Here is a 16,438-nt window from a genome sequence, read left to right on the forward strand (position 1 = left end):
TTGATTTTAATTTCGCATACGTTTTGCGCCACTTCTATTTCAAAGCGCGGGGTCAACTGTAATGGCAAGTTGTGCTCCGAATTGAATAACACTCGCTATTTACAAAATTATAATTTTATACCTAAAATTATTATAGCGACTTTAGATGTCAATCTATCATTGTTTGTTACGGTAATCCAACGCAACATCACAATCGGGTCGACACAACCTTTCAAGCAATCACGGCAATATGTATTCATTATATTTATGCTCACACATTCCGCACATTCACTCGTACTACTATCGCAACTACTATAAAAGAACCGAATAATTACCAAGTTTTAACTTCGTGTAATTACCAAACTTTAGCGGCCACTTAACTTGTGTAGTCACTACACTCGACGCTGTGCAGTTTAGCTTATCGCGCTAAAAAGCGTTTTAAGTCGGTAATTATCATTGAAACCGTTAGAGGAGCGCATCGGTATCGAATCTGTGCCGATGTTCTGGAAGATGTGGTTCAGTGATACAGGAGGTTCGTGGAATCCCTTAACCATGGCGCGATAGCCATGTGGGCGAATTTGAATGCAGGCCACGTTGTTGGAAAAAAACCTCAAGTTCGAGCGTCTCCAGGAAGTCCGAGGTTAGACGCCTCTCTCGCATCAGTGGTACACATACAGAAAGGGTAGGCGTGGCACTCTCTGCTGGCCCGTTGGATGCTTGCGCGTGCACACGGAGGGACAGAAACAGAAGGTATACACACGCGTGTATGATATAGGGAGAAACGCGAGAGAGAGACGAGGATGCATTGTTGTATGGTATATGTATCCTCGAACGAGAAGCGAGGTTACGCGATGGAATAGGATGGATTATACGGTGGATGCTTGTAACGGAGATAGATACAGAAGAGGACAGAACAGGTTAACGCGTGGGAAAGAGATGGGCCAGCTGCAAGAAGCATAAGGGTGAGAAGGATAGGAAAATGATAAGAGAAATCAGATACGAGAGAGATAGAAGCACTAGTACCGTAATTGGTGAGAAAAAGATGAACAAAATCGAAGAGAGACGATGGCATAGTGCAAGAGAGATGCCGTGAGTGCCAGGGAGACGAAGAGGCGACTAGAAAAAGAAGATTTTGTTCATTGTCGATGGAAAAGAGAGGGAACGAACTTGAACACATAGGAGGGGTAAGTTGGAAGAGTGAAAGAGAGGGGGTTATAGTGAGCGAGACGGGATGGTGGTTTCAGTCACCGCCCGATCCTCGGCGCGCACGGTTTTGGAGCGGGTGTTCTTCTCGTCTTCGTTGCGAGAATCGCCGATTAACGAGGTCGTTTAAGTTTAAAGAGTGAGCTACACCGTGTGCCTATCGACATCGACTGCTTGCCGATAAAAATTTCGTACCAGCTGGCCTAAACTCCGGTACACGCGATGTTGTCGATAAATTAACGGAACTTGTTTGTTGTTTTATCGATGGTCCAGCTGCGCGAGAAGTTGGAAAGAAAAGTGGTGTAACAATCGGTCCGGTAGCTCGTGTTTTTAAGACTGTTTCATCGAAAAGCAGTTTTCTAGTTATAAACGTTTCCTCGTTTCAAAAAAGGTTGTTTATATTTCTCGTGACAAGTATCTCGAGCGGCACTGTGTGAAACGTGAAATTTGATTAGTTTGCTGCGGTGAACAGTCATGATATAACCTATAATCTAAACGTTCGCCATTAATTGTGTATATCGATGTATCGATTAGAGTGATCAATATGTGACCGATCGATATAACAGATTAGTCCCCATTGTCTTCAGAAACGAAACTTTGAGTCGTGAGTGGAGAGTAAAGGAATTTTTCTAGTGTATGGACCGATAGATTTTCTACGTTATCTATCGACGTGGATGGGACTTTTCTTCTTCTACTAGCTCACAGAGACACGGACCACGATCTTCGGCTCCTTTTACGGATTTTGTCGATCTGCCACTGCGAAATGCAGAGGTTTGCCTATCAGTGTCAGGCATTTTTTAAACAGATTTAGGTAAGTCCAATTTGAACTTACATTATACGGCCGGCAGGATAAATGATGTTTGGAAAAATTATGAGCGAAACTCCGTTCGTGGATAGTATACGATATCAGTTACATAGTTTCTTTTGATAAATTACCTCTTCTATTATATCTTAGGAAATGTTATTACATATTACAATTACGATTAAAGTGCAGAAGTATTTTGAAATATTTTAGAGATTAATACTTTATTGTTGCATTACGTTCCACATTAACTTTATATCAATTTAATGAAAGAACGGAAGAAGAGGAAACAGTAATGTATAGAGCTCGATTTATTAATAAGGTTATCTAGTGAGTATCTTAAACTTTTATGACTAGAATTTTTTAATTTTGTATGTTTAATTTAATTTAATCTAATTCAATTCAAAACTTAGAAAATAGTAATTACTATAGATATATGGCCTAGTATAATCACAGAAGTATGTGTAAGTTTAAAAAATTATGAAATTTTGGAAAAATATTTCAATTTACACAAGTTAAACAACAACAAAGGTTGTATGATTTACGTATAGAGTATAATATGAAGTTTAGTGAAAAAATAGTATAAATCTATATTTTTCTAGAAACGAGTTTTAACATCCGTATTTACTTAATAGATTTTGTTATGAATCTTCAAGTTTTCATATCTACGTATATCTATTTTATTAAATTGATGTATTGGAGTAAAAAGTGTAAAAGGTTTAAATACAACAGTATGCTCCAGAAACGAAAATGTATTTTCACATTCGCGTTTTTACATTCGCATTTAAAAATAATTTGTACTGCCTATGAAATGATTAAATTCACACTATTTTAATTTTAAATTAAATAACTTGTATATATGAATAGAAATTTCACTAATGTAAACGAGATCTAAGCTGTTATAATTGAAGACTGCAAGAAAGTAACACGATAAATTATATTTTCCCCTCTTCATAATATTAAAATTACTTTAAAATAACTTTCGGCTCTTTATAAAATGCAAGTTATTGTTTGTTATAATATTAAAATATTGTTTGTCTTAACCTATACCTTTAGCTTCTACAAAACTTTGTTAACTACATACATACGTATATTTTTGGAGCTGAGATTCTTTTTAATTTTCGCTATTTTATATTAAAATAATCCTTTTTATTCGTAAAGTGACATTAAAATTAAAAAAAAGCCAACATTTATGCCGTTCCTCTGATCTTCAATTTGAAAATCAAACCACCAAGGCCAAGATTCTGCATACGAAAATACGTTACCATCATATACATATACTCATAATTGCATAAACTGTTGCATTAGGATATAGTATATTTTGCTTCAAAACATCTTCATCTTCAGTTTGCAATTTAGATTAAAATTCTGGTCGGGGGTGTAGCGATCTTGTAACGTGATTTATGCCGTTATTTCTTCATTACGAAATAATTGACTCGGAGAAAAGCTTACTCGGGACTCCGTTCTCCAACGAGTCTCGAATATAGCGATCGACGTAAGAGACTCCTTTCCATTCCGTAACGGCTACTCTTATAAAACTGCTAGTTCCATTATTACTTGCCAAATATAATAGCGTCCCATTATCCGCGTATTTCTTCCTTAAATGTGGCTACGATGTTTTCGTTACTGCGTTACGCGATACTTAATTTTTGAGGATACGACCGATAAAAGAAGGCAGAGAAGGAAAAACGGAGGAGAAAGGAATCTAAAGAAAAAAAGAAAAAAGGGAGAAAGGACAGGTACACAGAGACAAGAGGAGCGCAGCGTATCTGAAAGTGGAGACCAACCGAAGGCGAAAGGCTATTTCGCTAATGGAAAGTCAGATCCACAAATCGGCGATACAGTCGTTTTCATTTCTTTGTGTTTTAAGACCGTTTCGAGGAACTTTTCAATCCGGGTCAACTCGCACATCCGGTTTGGGTCGATATCGAACCAGGCTGTAAGGCTGCAAGAGGGGTAGAGGGCTTTGAAAATTGAAATTGTTATCGGTAGACACGTTATCAGAAACGGTATCAACGTATCGTAAGAAACTTTCCTTGCCTTTACGAAGCGACGAGATTTTGCGTGGTTTTATGCGAATCGCGCAAAGAACAGAGTCGTCAAGTATTGTCGTGGTTACTTCGCCGATGTTATTTCTTGCGAAAAATTCCGATATATTCTTGTAGCTCTGAGAAATATACGCGTAGACAAAACTTATCGCATCTAGGATATAAAAACTTTAGTTTTATTCGTTTTTATTATGTTTTTTTTTTATCTTGTTTCCTTCATCAATGTTCGGCTTTGAAGATTTGCAGTTACGAGAAGCGCATTTTCTTTAATCATCCTCGAATAACGAGCACGTGTTTTCCACTTGGAAAGCACAGACTCTTTTCGCCCTCAATCCGAGACATGGCTTGCTGAAAGCCTTAATTAACGAATCAAATGTGAATACATACATCGAAGCGTGACGATAGGGATTTTCTCGTTTAACCGTTTCGTGTACGCCGTTTCTGGTAAAGTTAAGTCAGACTAAAAGCCACGTTTTTCCATGAAACGAAACAATGTTCGGCTCGATAAACTTTGAGAAAAAACACTTCGCTCAACGTAAATACTTTTCAGCGTACTGTTTCTGTCAATGTTCTGGGATGCGACCACATGCAGTCGTGGAGGGAGAGGTGAACCACAGAGAGTTGTCCCTCTCTCTATGTGTGGTTGCCAGTGTCACTCCCAAACAGCCTGTTGATGTTTTGCGGTTCGATTTAAAGGTTGCTACCGACGACGGGCAAATTCTGCGATCGCATTGTTCTAAGGTATTTTGAATATATAATCGTGATGACAAATAAACAGTTGAAGTTAGAGAACTAGTAATGTCGATGGAAGTTTTTGGGAGTTTTTTTTATAGACACATGTCTCTTTCCATAGAAAGAAAACAGTTTTAGTTACAGTTGCAGTTTTAGTTCTCCATTTCAATGATTTCGTAATGATAAAGAAAAACAAATTCTCCAAGCAACGTCTTCAATTCTTTTTTGCATGTTTATTGTAATCTGTTTCAGTATTCTTATAAATCAACAATATCTAGTTATTAGAACTTGGTCGAAAATCGAAATTATACTTTTCCATAAACCTAATACATATTATGAAAATTTCTTAGAATTTGTGGATTTCATAGGATGTTTAAGAGCAACATTGTTTCTTTTAAAAGATTTCTGATCAAAATTGATAGGTTTTTGAAGTCAGATTAGTGAGACAAAATTCGTGTGTTTCATGTTTGAGCATGGTCGATTATGTAGATTCGTCGATCCCGTGCAATTCTATGGTTACAGATTGCAATACCGTCGATTATAGCGTTATGAGTTTACCATGGCGGATCGACAGATACGTGAACTTGGTGTAAAGACACGTTCCAGCGGATGCTGATTAACGTACCGTACGTGTTCGTTTAAGGTGCCTATATCGTTTCAGCAATAGACATTAAATCGCAGAACAATGAGCTAGATAACGTTTGCTATAGATTCAAGCATACTATGTTGTCAGTCAAAGTTAAAGATTCCGATTTCAACGACGATAATGATGATAATGATCATAATAATAATTTTTATTAACGGGAAAAAGAACTCTTTTGTACATGTAGTTACATGTTACAGAATATTTCAGAAGGTGGATTTAAAGTAGAAAATAATAATTCTAGATAACACGTGACATAGATCAATGGTATAGATAATGACAGATCGTGCTCCTTTCTTAACCCCTTGGCCTACACGCTATCTGCAGATCGCGCGAGTCATAGTAAGCAAGAAGTTCGATCGCGCGCTGTGCCATTCATCTGTTCAGCCGTGTGCCCGAACTGGTGCAAAATGTATACTTTTTATGACATGTATATTTAGGGGCCACAAAAGGAATTGTGAAATAATAAACAACGTTTGAGGACAAATAGTGTTTTTAAGACGTCTAGGGCGTAATCATGATCAATTGATCAGTTAACAAAAACAATTTATTATTTCAAAGTGGATAATGAATCGCTAGCAATTTGTAAATTACCACGAGTCAGACTCGTGGATTCCGTTTATGGCACAAATTCTTTACCACGAGTCTGACTCGTGGTTTTCGCTTATAGCACAAATCCCTTACCACGAGTCTCGCTCGTGGTTATAGGCCAAGGAGTTAAAGATTCTCTAATATATTATTAACACTTTGACTGCCACGTTGGTCATATATGACCCTGAAAATTGAATGAAAATTGACAGTTAGGACATTTTGAATATAATCGATAAATAGAAGATACTTTGAAATAAGAAGTGCCCCATTGAACAACTAAACGTTTTTGTTAGAAAAAATCAATGAATTTTTATTAGAAAGAATCAATAAAAAAATGAGAACAAATCTTACATCTAACGATGCACTATTTTAAAATACTTTAAACATAAATGTGGCTCATAAATACAATTTGGAAAATAGGTGGTCACTTACGCTTGCCCTTCTTTCTTCTGCATTTCGTGTCGCACAGTTAAAAGTGTGCACATAGCTTACTATTATATGTAGAATGAGCAAATACTGTTTATTAATATCTTGTACACGTTTCAACAATATATTCTGGACGTTTTGCTTACGACGAAATAATGAATGCGAATGGTTTGTTGAAATAAACGAAGCCTTGTTATAATATGTCGCTATCAACTGTTACTAAGGTGCCACGGTGGTCACCCGTGATCACCAATAAGATAAACGGTCCATTGGGGAAGAATGTTGTCTTACATCATCAATTTATTGTTATTTTGCCATTATATGCTTTGAATAATAAAAATACTCCCGCAAAGCGTCCTGAGCGAAACATGTGATTTCGGCATTACAGTCAAAGTGTTAAAATATACCAAGTACTAAAGTATACTATTAATTATAGGTAAAAGATTTGCAATGACTTTGTTGTTTATATTGGTTGTTATATTAGTATGATAAAGTTCAATTTTAAAAGCTAATTATGCAATAATGACAGTTGTGATAGTAATTGTAGAATTACTTTGTTTGAAAAATTCTTTACTTTCAAGTTGTTTCATTTTAAATATAAAGTTAGATAAAGGAGATTGTTCTAAAATAATAGTAAGGTTATCAATATTATTTCTATTGTTACATCGTTTCTTTTATTAAACAATCTAAATTTATAATCGGTTAATTCCATAAAAACATAGAAAGTATAGATAGGAGTTACCATTAATTTGTTGGATGACACTGTTTTCCTCAAATAGAAACTTTTCAGAGAGGGTGAAAGTCAGTTAATTACTGATTTTAGATTATTATGATTCACGATATTGGTGAGGATGTGACAATTTTTGCTTACTAAATCCTTGATAACACCTAGCCTTACTTATTTCGGTATTATTCACAGAGAAACATCATTGCATGCCTTCCATTCAAATATAACAAAAAATTTAGGAAACGTCAACTTTTGTCACGCAGTCCTAGAAAGCACTTCGATAATCTGAATAAACGTTCTTCTTGGAAATATAATTATGTTATTTCCATGAAATTCAACAAATTTATGTTAAAATTTACTACTATTTTCAGACATTAACAAGTGATAGCATATACTATCTTAATATAAGTAAAACATAAAAATTGCGTCAACATTTTATTATATGGTAACAAGTTCTCCTCATCAGGAATTTTTTTTATATTTTCTTCCTTTCTTTCCTTCAAATGACGAAAGTTTCACTTGCAGTTACTTCCTTCAAATCATAAAATCAAAATGATAGTAACCGTGAATATAAAAATATGCGGAAATGAATGAATGAAAATCAACCGTATCTTATTCAACAAACATGCAATACGTATTTTTCTTCTATTCAAAACTTCCTCTTACTTCCATCTCCTATTCTTTTATTGTAGGAAGTAAAATCGATCATCGATTCTCTTTGTTTCGCAAATAGTTAATCCTTGATCCCTTCGATGATCATTACGAATGATAATAAGTGTAAAATTCCGTACCGTTTTGAGTAGAGTAATCGTTCGATAGTTATTGGGAACATTTTATACGGGGCGAGAGGATTTGTTCCGTAGTTGATCTTAAATTCACCGAAGCACGTACGGTATTGTATGCCATATTTAGGACGTCCTCTATAAGTTTGCTGATTTTGAACACACATCGAACATAGATACACATATCACGAAAGGAAATATCTCTCCGTTTTTCTTGTTGTATAACCACGAGCCATTGAGAAACGAGCAAGGCCGTTTTTACTTGCTTCGCGACCAAGTAACTGTGATAAATGTATACCGCGATCCCGGATCGCTTCCGTTATTGTTTTGATATTTTTCTCATTTCATAGATGAGAAATGTTGATTTTCTCTATTGTTTCTCAATGATCGAAACGACTCGAGAGCCGAGCTAGAATCTCCTCGAAGAGATTCAGCACTACGAGTCACTTGGTCGTTTGTATCATATGTTGTGTTCCCCTCAACGTTCTCTATGGAAAAATAAATAATTCTGACTGAAAGCTATCTACATCGAGAAAGGAGAAGAAAAGAGAAAGGGTCTCGAAGGAAATACAGACGCGGCATAGTCGGTGAAGTCAAACGGCGTCAAATAAGATATCGTGAAGAAATCGAGAGGGTGCTGGACAAACTCGATCGTTTTGTACTTTGATAATTTTCAATTTTTCTCTCTTTACCATCTATCCGATAAGATATTCCATAATTTCTATAGAATCGGTGAACATCTAGACCAATTTAGCTATTATAAATTATTTAAGTTCCATCGAGTCAGATTAAAATGACGAAATTAGTCTGTTATACTCTTCTCGTGGGCTACTGCTCGAGAGCACAGGCTGTCACACTTCTTCGAAAGTTTCGTCGATAATCAGATCAAAAGCTCGTTAACTATTGAAAACTCTTGACACGCCGATAATGTCTCGCGTTTCGATCATCTCCCGTTCCCCTTCCTTCCTTTTTCCTTCTTTTCCTGTCGATTTTTCCTCCCCTCGTCTCCCACATCATTCTCTTTCTTTTACTTAGGGATTGGAGGGAACGCTGAGACTTCAACTTTTCCGTCCGGACCTGGGTGTAATTAAGGGTAACCAAACTCGCAAGTTTCTGCCGGCTCTTTGTCGAGAATAATGCCTTTGGAGACGGCGTACTTTAAATTGATCGACGACCACGTATTCCGTCGAACGTACCACGAAATCGTTTGCGTTGTGCTCACGATAGATTTACGAAATGACCTGGATTTTTCTGTTGGTTACGCTTGAACCGTGTTCTTTTTGATATAGGAATCGTTTAATTCTTTCTTTCGCTGTGAAATCTATTTATACGTTCGATATTAGACACTAATGTAAAATTCTGTAAACATTGGTCAACAGAGAACAAATTTTTTTGAGAAAATAAATTTTCAATATTTTCATGTTCTGGTTAGAGCCTAAAATTTCTCCGAGTATGAACGCGCTGCATAAAAATTCCAGGATGAGGTTGCATACGAATATGAAATCAAATACGAAACTAAAGAACTCACGTCCGTAACATAAAATGAATCTACGATGTTGTTTCTAACAATTACAATATTTACGTTCTAATATAACTACCATTGAAATAATTCTACGTGAAATTCGGTTTCCAAAAAATTTTTGTGGGATTTGCTGCAGTATGTGGTATATATATACGTACAATACTTGATAAAAATATTTGGATACTTACCTGTTAGCGGCAATGCATTCTCGAAACAGTATAATAGCAAGTAGTCCCCCGCTATTTAGCCTTACCATAACTGACAATGAGCCAAAGACTCAAGAAGGATCTCGTCAGGGTGTTTGATTGAATGTTTGGAAAGTCCATAGCGAGCGTGCAGCGATTCCAAGGCATTGAGCTATTAGGTGTCGATATTACTGTTTGACGGATGCGTGAAGTAATTTGCAAATAACAGAGGGTAGACACATCGTTTAAAGCTTAAAGGATCTGCTCACGAAGTGAGCCGAGTGGTGGAAGAAGGCAACGATGCTTTTTGGTAAGCGAACAGTAAGGGACGGGGGACGGTGCTTAGCCTAAAGCCAAGATTGCCTAAAACATTAAGCTTGAAAAATCATCTAGAGTTTTTAACATATTTTAACAAACATATATGTGTTTTTCATAAAAAACATTCATGTATATGTTACGTTTATTATATAAAACATTTTGAAATTTCAGTCGTATTTCATTACAATGTATATGAAATTTCAAAATGTTTTTATAGAACATGTACGATATGAGCCATTTAGAAGCCCTATTGATCAACTCCATAAATTGAAAAGTACAGAAAGGTGATAATATTACAAATATTAAAATGTTTTTTAAATTTAAATTAAATTTATGTAATTTTCTTGCAATTAATCAATTTATATAGGTAGGCCATTTGTTGTATGCAATGAGATTAAAAAGTTAAAAATATTGAGTTGATCAATTTGGTTTTTAAGAGGCTCATATATTCATACAAATTTTCTATAGTAAATATCCAAAAACTTTCTATATGTACTGTATATAGATACTTTAGCGCGTTTGCAAGTTGTTACACATATTGTTTGGAGAGACGACAGAGAAGATGGCAGACAAACAATAGAGAAACGAACGAGACATAGGAGCATCGCGATGTCGAGCATTCGGCATTCGTATAATAGTACAGGCAATAATTCGTAACGACGTGAATTATGCATGACTTCGTAGCCGATAGATTATGCATTGTAACCCGACCGCGTAAAACTCGCGAGAATATAATTTTACCGAGGGTCCTCGGCTATTATCAAACATTAATTACCCGACTCTGTAATTTTATCGTGTGCCAATCACTAATACGAACAGCACGTAGATTATTGTTTCATTAACAATCCGCGACTGACACAACACACAATGGTTAATCAATAGTTGAATGTAATCCAATTCAGTGTATTGTACTATGAAACGCTTACTATAATTTTTCCTAAGATGATAAAGCTTGGTGCAGTCGAATAATGTGATATTCTTGAAATTTTGCATTGTAATTTTGCAGCAGTTGCGTTACGATTCGATAGATGAGTGTTTCAAATTTACTGTACTAATAATGATAAATCCAAATGTTCGTAAATTCTCACGATCGTAGAAAGTTTATAAACATATATTATTTATAATTTAGTAAAAATTGTCCAATATTTGCTAACATATTACATGACCACTAGACAGTGGATTGTGGACACTGGGCTTATGTTTCGTTGCGAATTTATAACGCCGCTGTGCTCATTCCCTTTTCGACGGAATTTCATAAGCATCTCGCGCAACCCTAAAAACCACTCCTATGGAATTTCTCATAACGACGGCTGTTGCTACGTTGTATGTGAGATTTTTACAGACGATGTGTTTTTCCATCTACCATCCATTTTTTTCTCAGTTTACTATCTTTTATTTTTCGAGCAGACTTTGAATGCGTTGGGGTTTTCTTGGGTCGTCTCGATAATATTGATGAACTGGAAAACATGTCCATTTCAATATTTTGCTTCTTTTTCAATTTTTTTACCGTACATTTAAAAAATATACATTATAGATGTCCAAACAGAACTAGCTCAGATATATCCAAAACTTTTTGTGATTTTAATTGAAAATTGGTCATCCAGTTTAAAGAATATTAGGTAGTGTGAACAGTCAGTCAATCAAAAATGCAATAAAAGTATCTTTCAATCATCCTCAGGGGAAGATAATAGACATATTTGAATTAATAAAAACAAATTGATCTTTTTTACTTATGTTGTATTCTGGCCTTTCTAGGAACCGTATCTGCATTTGGAAACCGTACGTTGTACTGTGTTCAATCGCTGCTTAGTCGGGGTCACTTTTACAACTATTGTATTTAAGAACGGGTGGCCTCAAGCCGGACATACTTGCTGCAATCTCTAGATGAAACGAAGACGAGAGACATTCCCGGCACATCAACCCTTTAATCTTTCCTATTTTTTCCCAGTCTAAGGAATTCCACAAGAACTCCTCTGCACATTCATTAACCAGCTGCCAACGCGACAAGTCAACTTTCTTTTTTCAAAAACTCCCTGCGAAACGTAAACTGGATAGGAGGAAGAGTAATCGTGTATTATATTGCAGTTTAAATATATTTAATATATGTTGGTATTAAAATCATACAATTTCTCGATCCACACCCTGGTATCCAACACTTACAACACTTTGGTAAATTACCAGTTTTATAATTTATGCTAATACGATGTCAAGTCTTGTTGACGTGCAATCTCCAAAAAAATGTTTGTAGATCGATGCAGTAACGAAGCAGTTTACATTTACAACATTGTTCCCTTGTATACTTTATGTGCAATTCTGCAAAGTTGATTCTACACAACGTCATTTGCGATTCAACACGTGGTCTGTTGCGATTCAATTTTCATTTTCGAGTTAATTGTGCTTTGTCTGGCGATCGCGCGCGATTTCTAAACACATTTACATGCAATATACATCCTCTGTGGTTCATATCAGATATGATTGTTTAACGCGATACGGAAAGGTGACGTTTTATAAATGCATACATCCCTGTACGTGATTTCGCTAGTTTGTCTATTCGTAGATTTGTCGACGGGAGAAACTATAATACTTGCGCTTTCGAGCGATTTCATGAGATTTGATTCGGCTTGCTTTCCAGACCTTAATATTAATTCGTATAACGGATGCGTTCTTATTGAAGCAAAGGGAGAAAGAGAATGTGACCTACAAATTTTGGCATTTAACTCGCTGGAAAGTTATTGTCAGTAAGAGAGATGACTGATGAGACACCGTTACGAACTGTAACTGATTTATGTAGTATCATTACGTTTTGCTCGATGAATATACAAATTTCAAGAGGAGTATTTTCCGATACGATATAATCTGCGACAATTGTGGAATTGCGAGTAAAACAGTTTGAACTTTTGATGAGGAGTTTTGATTAAAAGTGCGCGTGACAAGTTTATATCATTTTCTAATTTTGTATTGGAGTAATCTTACATGTATATACAGTGCCTGAAAAGCTAGCACATCATTGTATTTATTATAGTATTTGCACACTAATTAAATTTCAATGGTTATCTATATATTCCTGTCTCATTAGTATTATATATATATTTATTTATTTATATTTATATTTATATTTATATCAACTAGCTTCAGGTCTAGTTTTTTTAGATGTAGTTTACTTCAGTTCTAGTTAGCGGTATTTACTGGTAGATTTTTTTTAGACTTTAATATGTATGAGTTCGTACGAGTACCTGATGTACTTTTTATGTTTTCTGCCCCATCTGTTTGTGTTGTGTCACTGCTCGTTATACTCTGTAACCCTATATGGATGTTAATATTAGGTTAAGGAGAGTGGAAGGAAGTTGATAAACAATAGAACCAATAGAGTATTGTGTACAATACAGATCAGAGATATCGTCGGGAAGGGTGACTGTCGATAAGGAATATTGCAAACCAAGTCCATTCTATGGCTCCATGGGGACTGAAATTATAATAAATCTATCTGTACTAATTAAATTTAGGATAAATTGCATATTGGTTAGCAGTACTTTCATATGACTATAATAATTTAGTACTATGTATCTAAACGAAATATAGAACCTGATATAAAGATCGAACTTTGAAAGAGGCAAAGATCAGATGATTAAGAAGTAGAGAACGAAATATTTACACAAATAACTATTATTAGTATGTTGGGGTTTAGATAACTGAGCATCCAACAGTAACTCTTCTACTTCAATCCTAAAGCCGACTGGTATTGTTAAGATAACTGGCAGCTTCTAAAAGCCCTTATATAGAGATTTCTTCTCGGTAACAAAATCTTGCACTATCGTAACATGCGCTTCTAAGAAGATAAAAATGCCTCTTAAAGTTTTTTAAAAATATTTCTGGTAGAAAATATAAAATATTCAGATGACCATTCTTCTTGTATTTGCTGCAATATTTTAGGCAAAACATTGGTTTCTCATATGTCACATAAAGATATCAGGCAACAAAGGACACATTTTCAAAGTAAACGAAAGTTTCCATTGACGACGCTTGAAACAATGCCCTTTGAATGCATCTAAACACTCACTCGGCACTAACAAAATCGCACACTTGAAATTTCAATCTGTCCGTTGACGTGCTTTTCGTCGAAACCCAAACATAATCCGTGAAAACGCGAGTGGTGGAAACAACAGCTCAAATCCTACTAGAGGCTCGATAAACTCGTCTGTATTAGGTTTCCCTGTGAAAATTCCAAATGACGTCCAACAACTCCTTTGAAATTGAATTGATCCTCTAACCTTTCTAATTAGTTACAAAAATAATCATAACATCATTATATACAGCATCTATATAGTTGATGCAAATTTCAAGCCAAGTAGCGAGCAAATCAAAATAGCGTGATATAAGAAAAATAATTCTCATATACAATAATATATTGAAATTTATATTTATTTCTGTTTATTATAATAAATAAGCTATTTAAAACAATTATAGAATCACTATTATGAATTGGGTTTAAGGAATAAGAGTGACAAAAATCCTATAGATTTAACGTAAACTGATGTGTTATTCGTCTAATACTGTAATGAAGATTGACTTTATAATAATCATTAAAAAAAAAGAAAATCTATAAATACAAGGAGTGGATATAAAAATTAATTTGACATGGAATATGATTCTGACTTAAACATTAATTTATGCAATGTATATTTATTACGGTCAATATTTTTTAGTAAAGCGTTTTTTATTTGCTATATAATATCTATAAACTTTGTGAGACCCAACAGTGTCTTTTTTCAAACTTATTTAATGTTTCAACTAATCATCGTTTCATTTCTCACATTTATTAGTCCGAACACTCGAAACATCAACATTACTTGATTATGACTACACCTATTATCGTTGGCATATCGTTCGCTCATTGGAGGACAGTTTATCCATCGCAAAATTATTCGGATCGGATTATCCTCGGTGCATGGAACAAGGTAATATTTTGGTTCTCAACGGTGGCCGAGCAAGCTGCAGCACAAGCAAACCAAAACGCTGCGGGAAAGCCAGTGGCCCAGGTCACGCTCAGGATTTATCGCCACGTACTTCTTACCAACGAGCCGCACATTTTGAGCGCGTGTGCGCTATCATTTCCCGTGTTCTTATAAAACGGGTCGGACAAACTTCTTAGTCGGTATTTACAGCAGCTCGCGTTCGTTTTCACGATGAATAACGCGGAAAGAAACGTGTTACATTTCTGTAGGATACCCACCAATCTGAGCTTTACACGATTTAGAGTTTTATTGCATTATGAAATTATTATGTTGATCGATTCATTTTATGATTGATCGAATATAATTTGAACGCTTGAATGTAGGTTAATTCAAATTTGTGGTAGTTATTAACAGGTTAGGGATTCTATGATCATTTGATCGTTGACATATTCTTGAATAGTCTTAAATAAGAAAAAAAAAGAAAATATGGCAAATATTGTATTTTGATTTTTATATATCACTATTATGGATGCGTAATTATAGGCAGAATTTACTGTATGTGGAGCTGAAACTGCCGACGGATTTTTGGAAATATCTCGGAACTAAGGCCGACCGACCGTTATATGTATGGGAAAAAGTTGTTATAACATATTCAGAAAAGCATCGTAAATGGCGTTGATGGTACACTTGTAAATAATTATCGAAAATATTATTGGGAGTAAAATTAAACCAATAAGAGTTTATGATTTTAACGTGAGTTTCATTATAATGTCAAGAATCATCATCGTTTTCATCGAAGTATTTTTCATAATTTCATACGACATTATCCTTTCCCACCCATTATGCTATGGAATGAAACTTAATTTATACGTCTGAAGTACTGCAGTTGCTAAATATTTCACCTCGTATCATGGTATTTGTAATTACTTTCGACCATGAGAAAATTTGCTACGGTATAACTAGCAATGTAACTTCGTTGTAGGCTCGATGCAAAATTATTTCATCACGTTATGAAACATTTATTTGTAATTTTTCCCGTGAAATGTTTAAATTTCAATGAAATGCATTAAGGATACTTCGACCGATGGGTGCAAATGGGTAGAAAAAAGTCTGCCAATTCGGATCGAGGGTGACAGGGATGGATCGTCGGGGTCACGAAATAACATGCTGGGCACGAGGCGGTAGCAGAGTCGTAGCGAGTATTTTGTCATAAAGCAAAGGAATTTTTGACTGAGCTGTGCGTTCTCGTCTGTAGCGGGATTCTAGGACGTGCTGTGCATAAAGCACTTGGTAAAGTCTTAAATATCCGACACGTTTGTGGTAAAAGAGGAACTACACTCCTTTCTTTCTCTACTTTTCGTAGGTTGTTGAATTTTACAAATTAAGATCGTTCGAAGTAAACACGATCTATCGTTTTGTAGTGGAATGTGATCGGTTTAATCGAACTGGCGTAAGGATAAGGGCATGCTCGTGAGATTCTCGTAAACAGTCTCCGAGGATTCGTTAAGTTGGCGTAAACGAGACTGAA

General features: G+C 35.3%; 1 protein-coding gene across 2 annotated transcripts in view; it reads left to right on the forward strand.

Annotated features, from left to right (window-relative positions):
• Nucleotides 1-1,236: 1,236 nt before the first annotated feature.
• Nucleotides 1,237-16,438, forward strand: part of LOC100648546 — a 396,941-nt gene continuing 381,739 nt past the window's right edge. For both annotated transcript variants that reach the window (XM_048409433.1, XM_048409444.1), the window contains exon 1: nt 1,237-1,993. The gene's annotated coding sequence lies outside the window, so the exon portion shown is untranslated. The remainder of the gene's footprint in view (nt 1,994-16,438) is intronic.

Source organism: Bombus terrestris, chromosome 1 (genome assembly GCF_910591885.1).
Source record: "Bombus terrestris chromosome 1, iyBomTerr1.2, whole genome shotgun sequence".
Classification (NCBI taxonomy): Eukaryota; Metazoa; Arthropoda; class Insecta; order Hymenoptera; family Apidae; genus Bombus; species Bombus terrestris.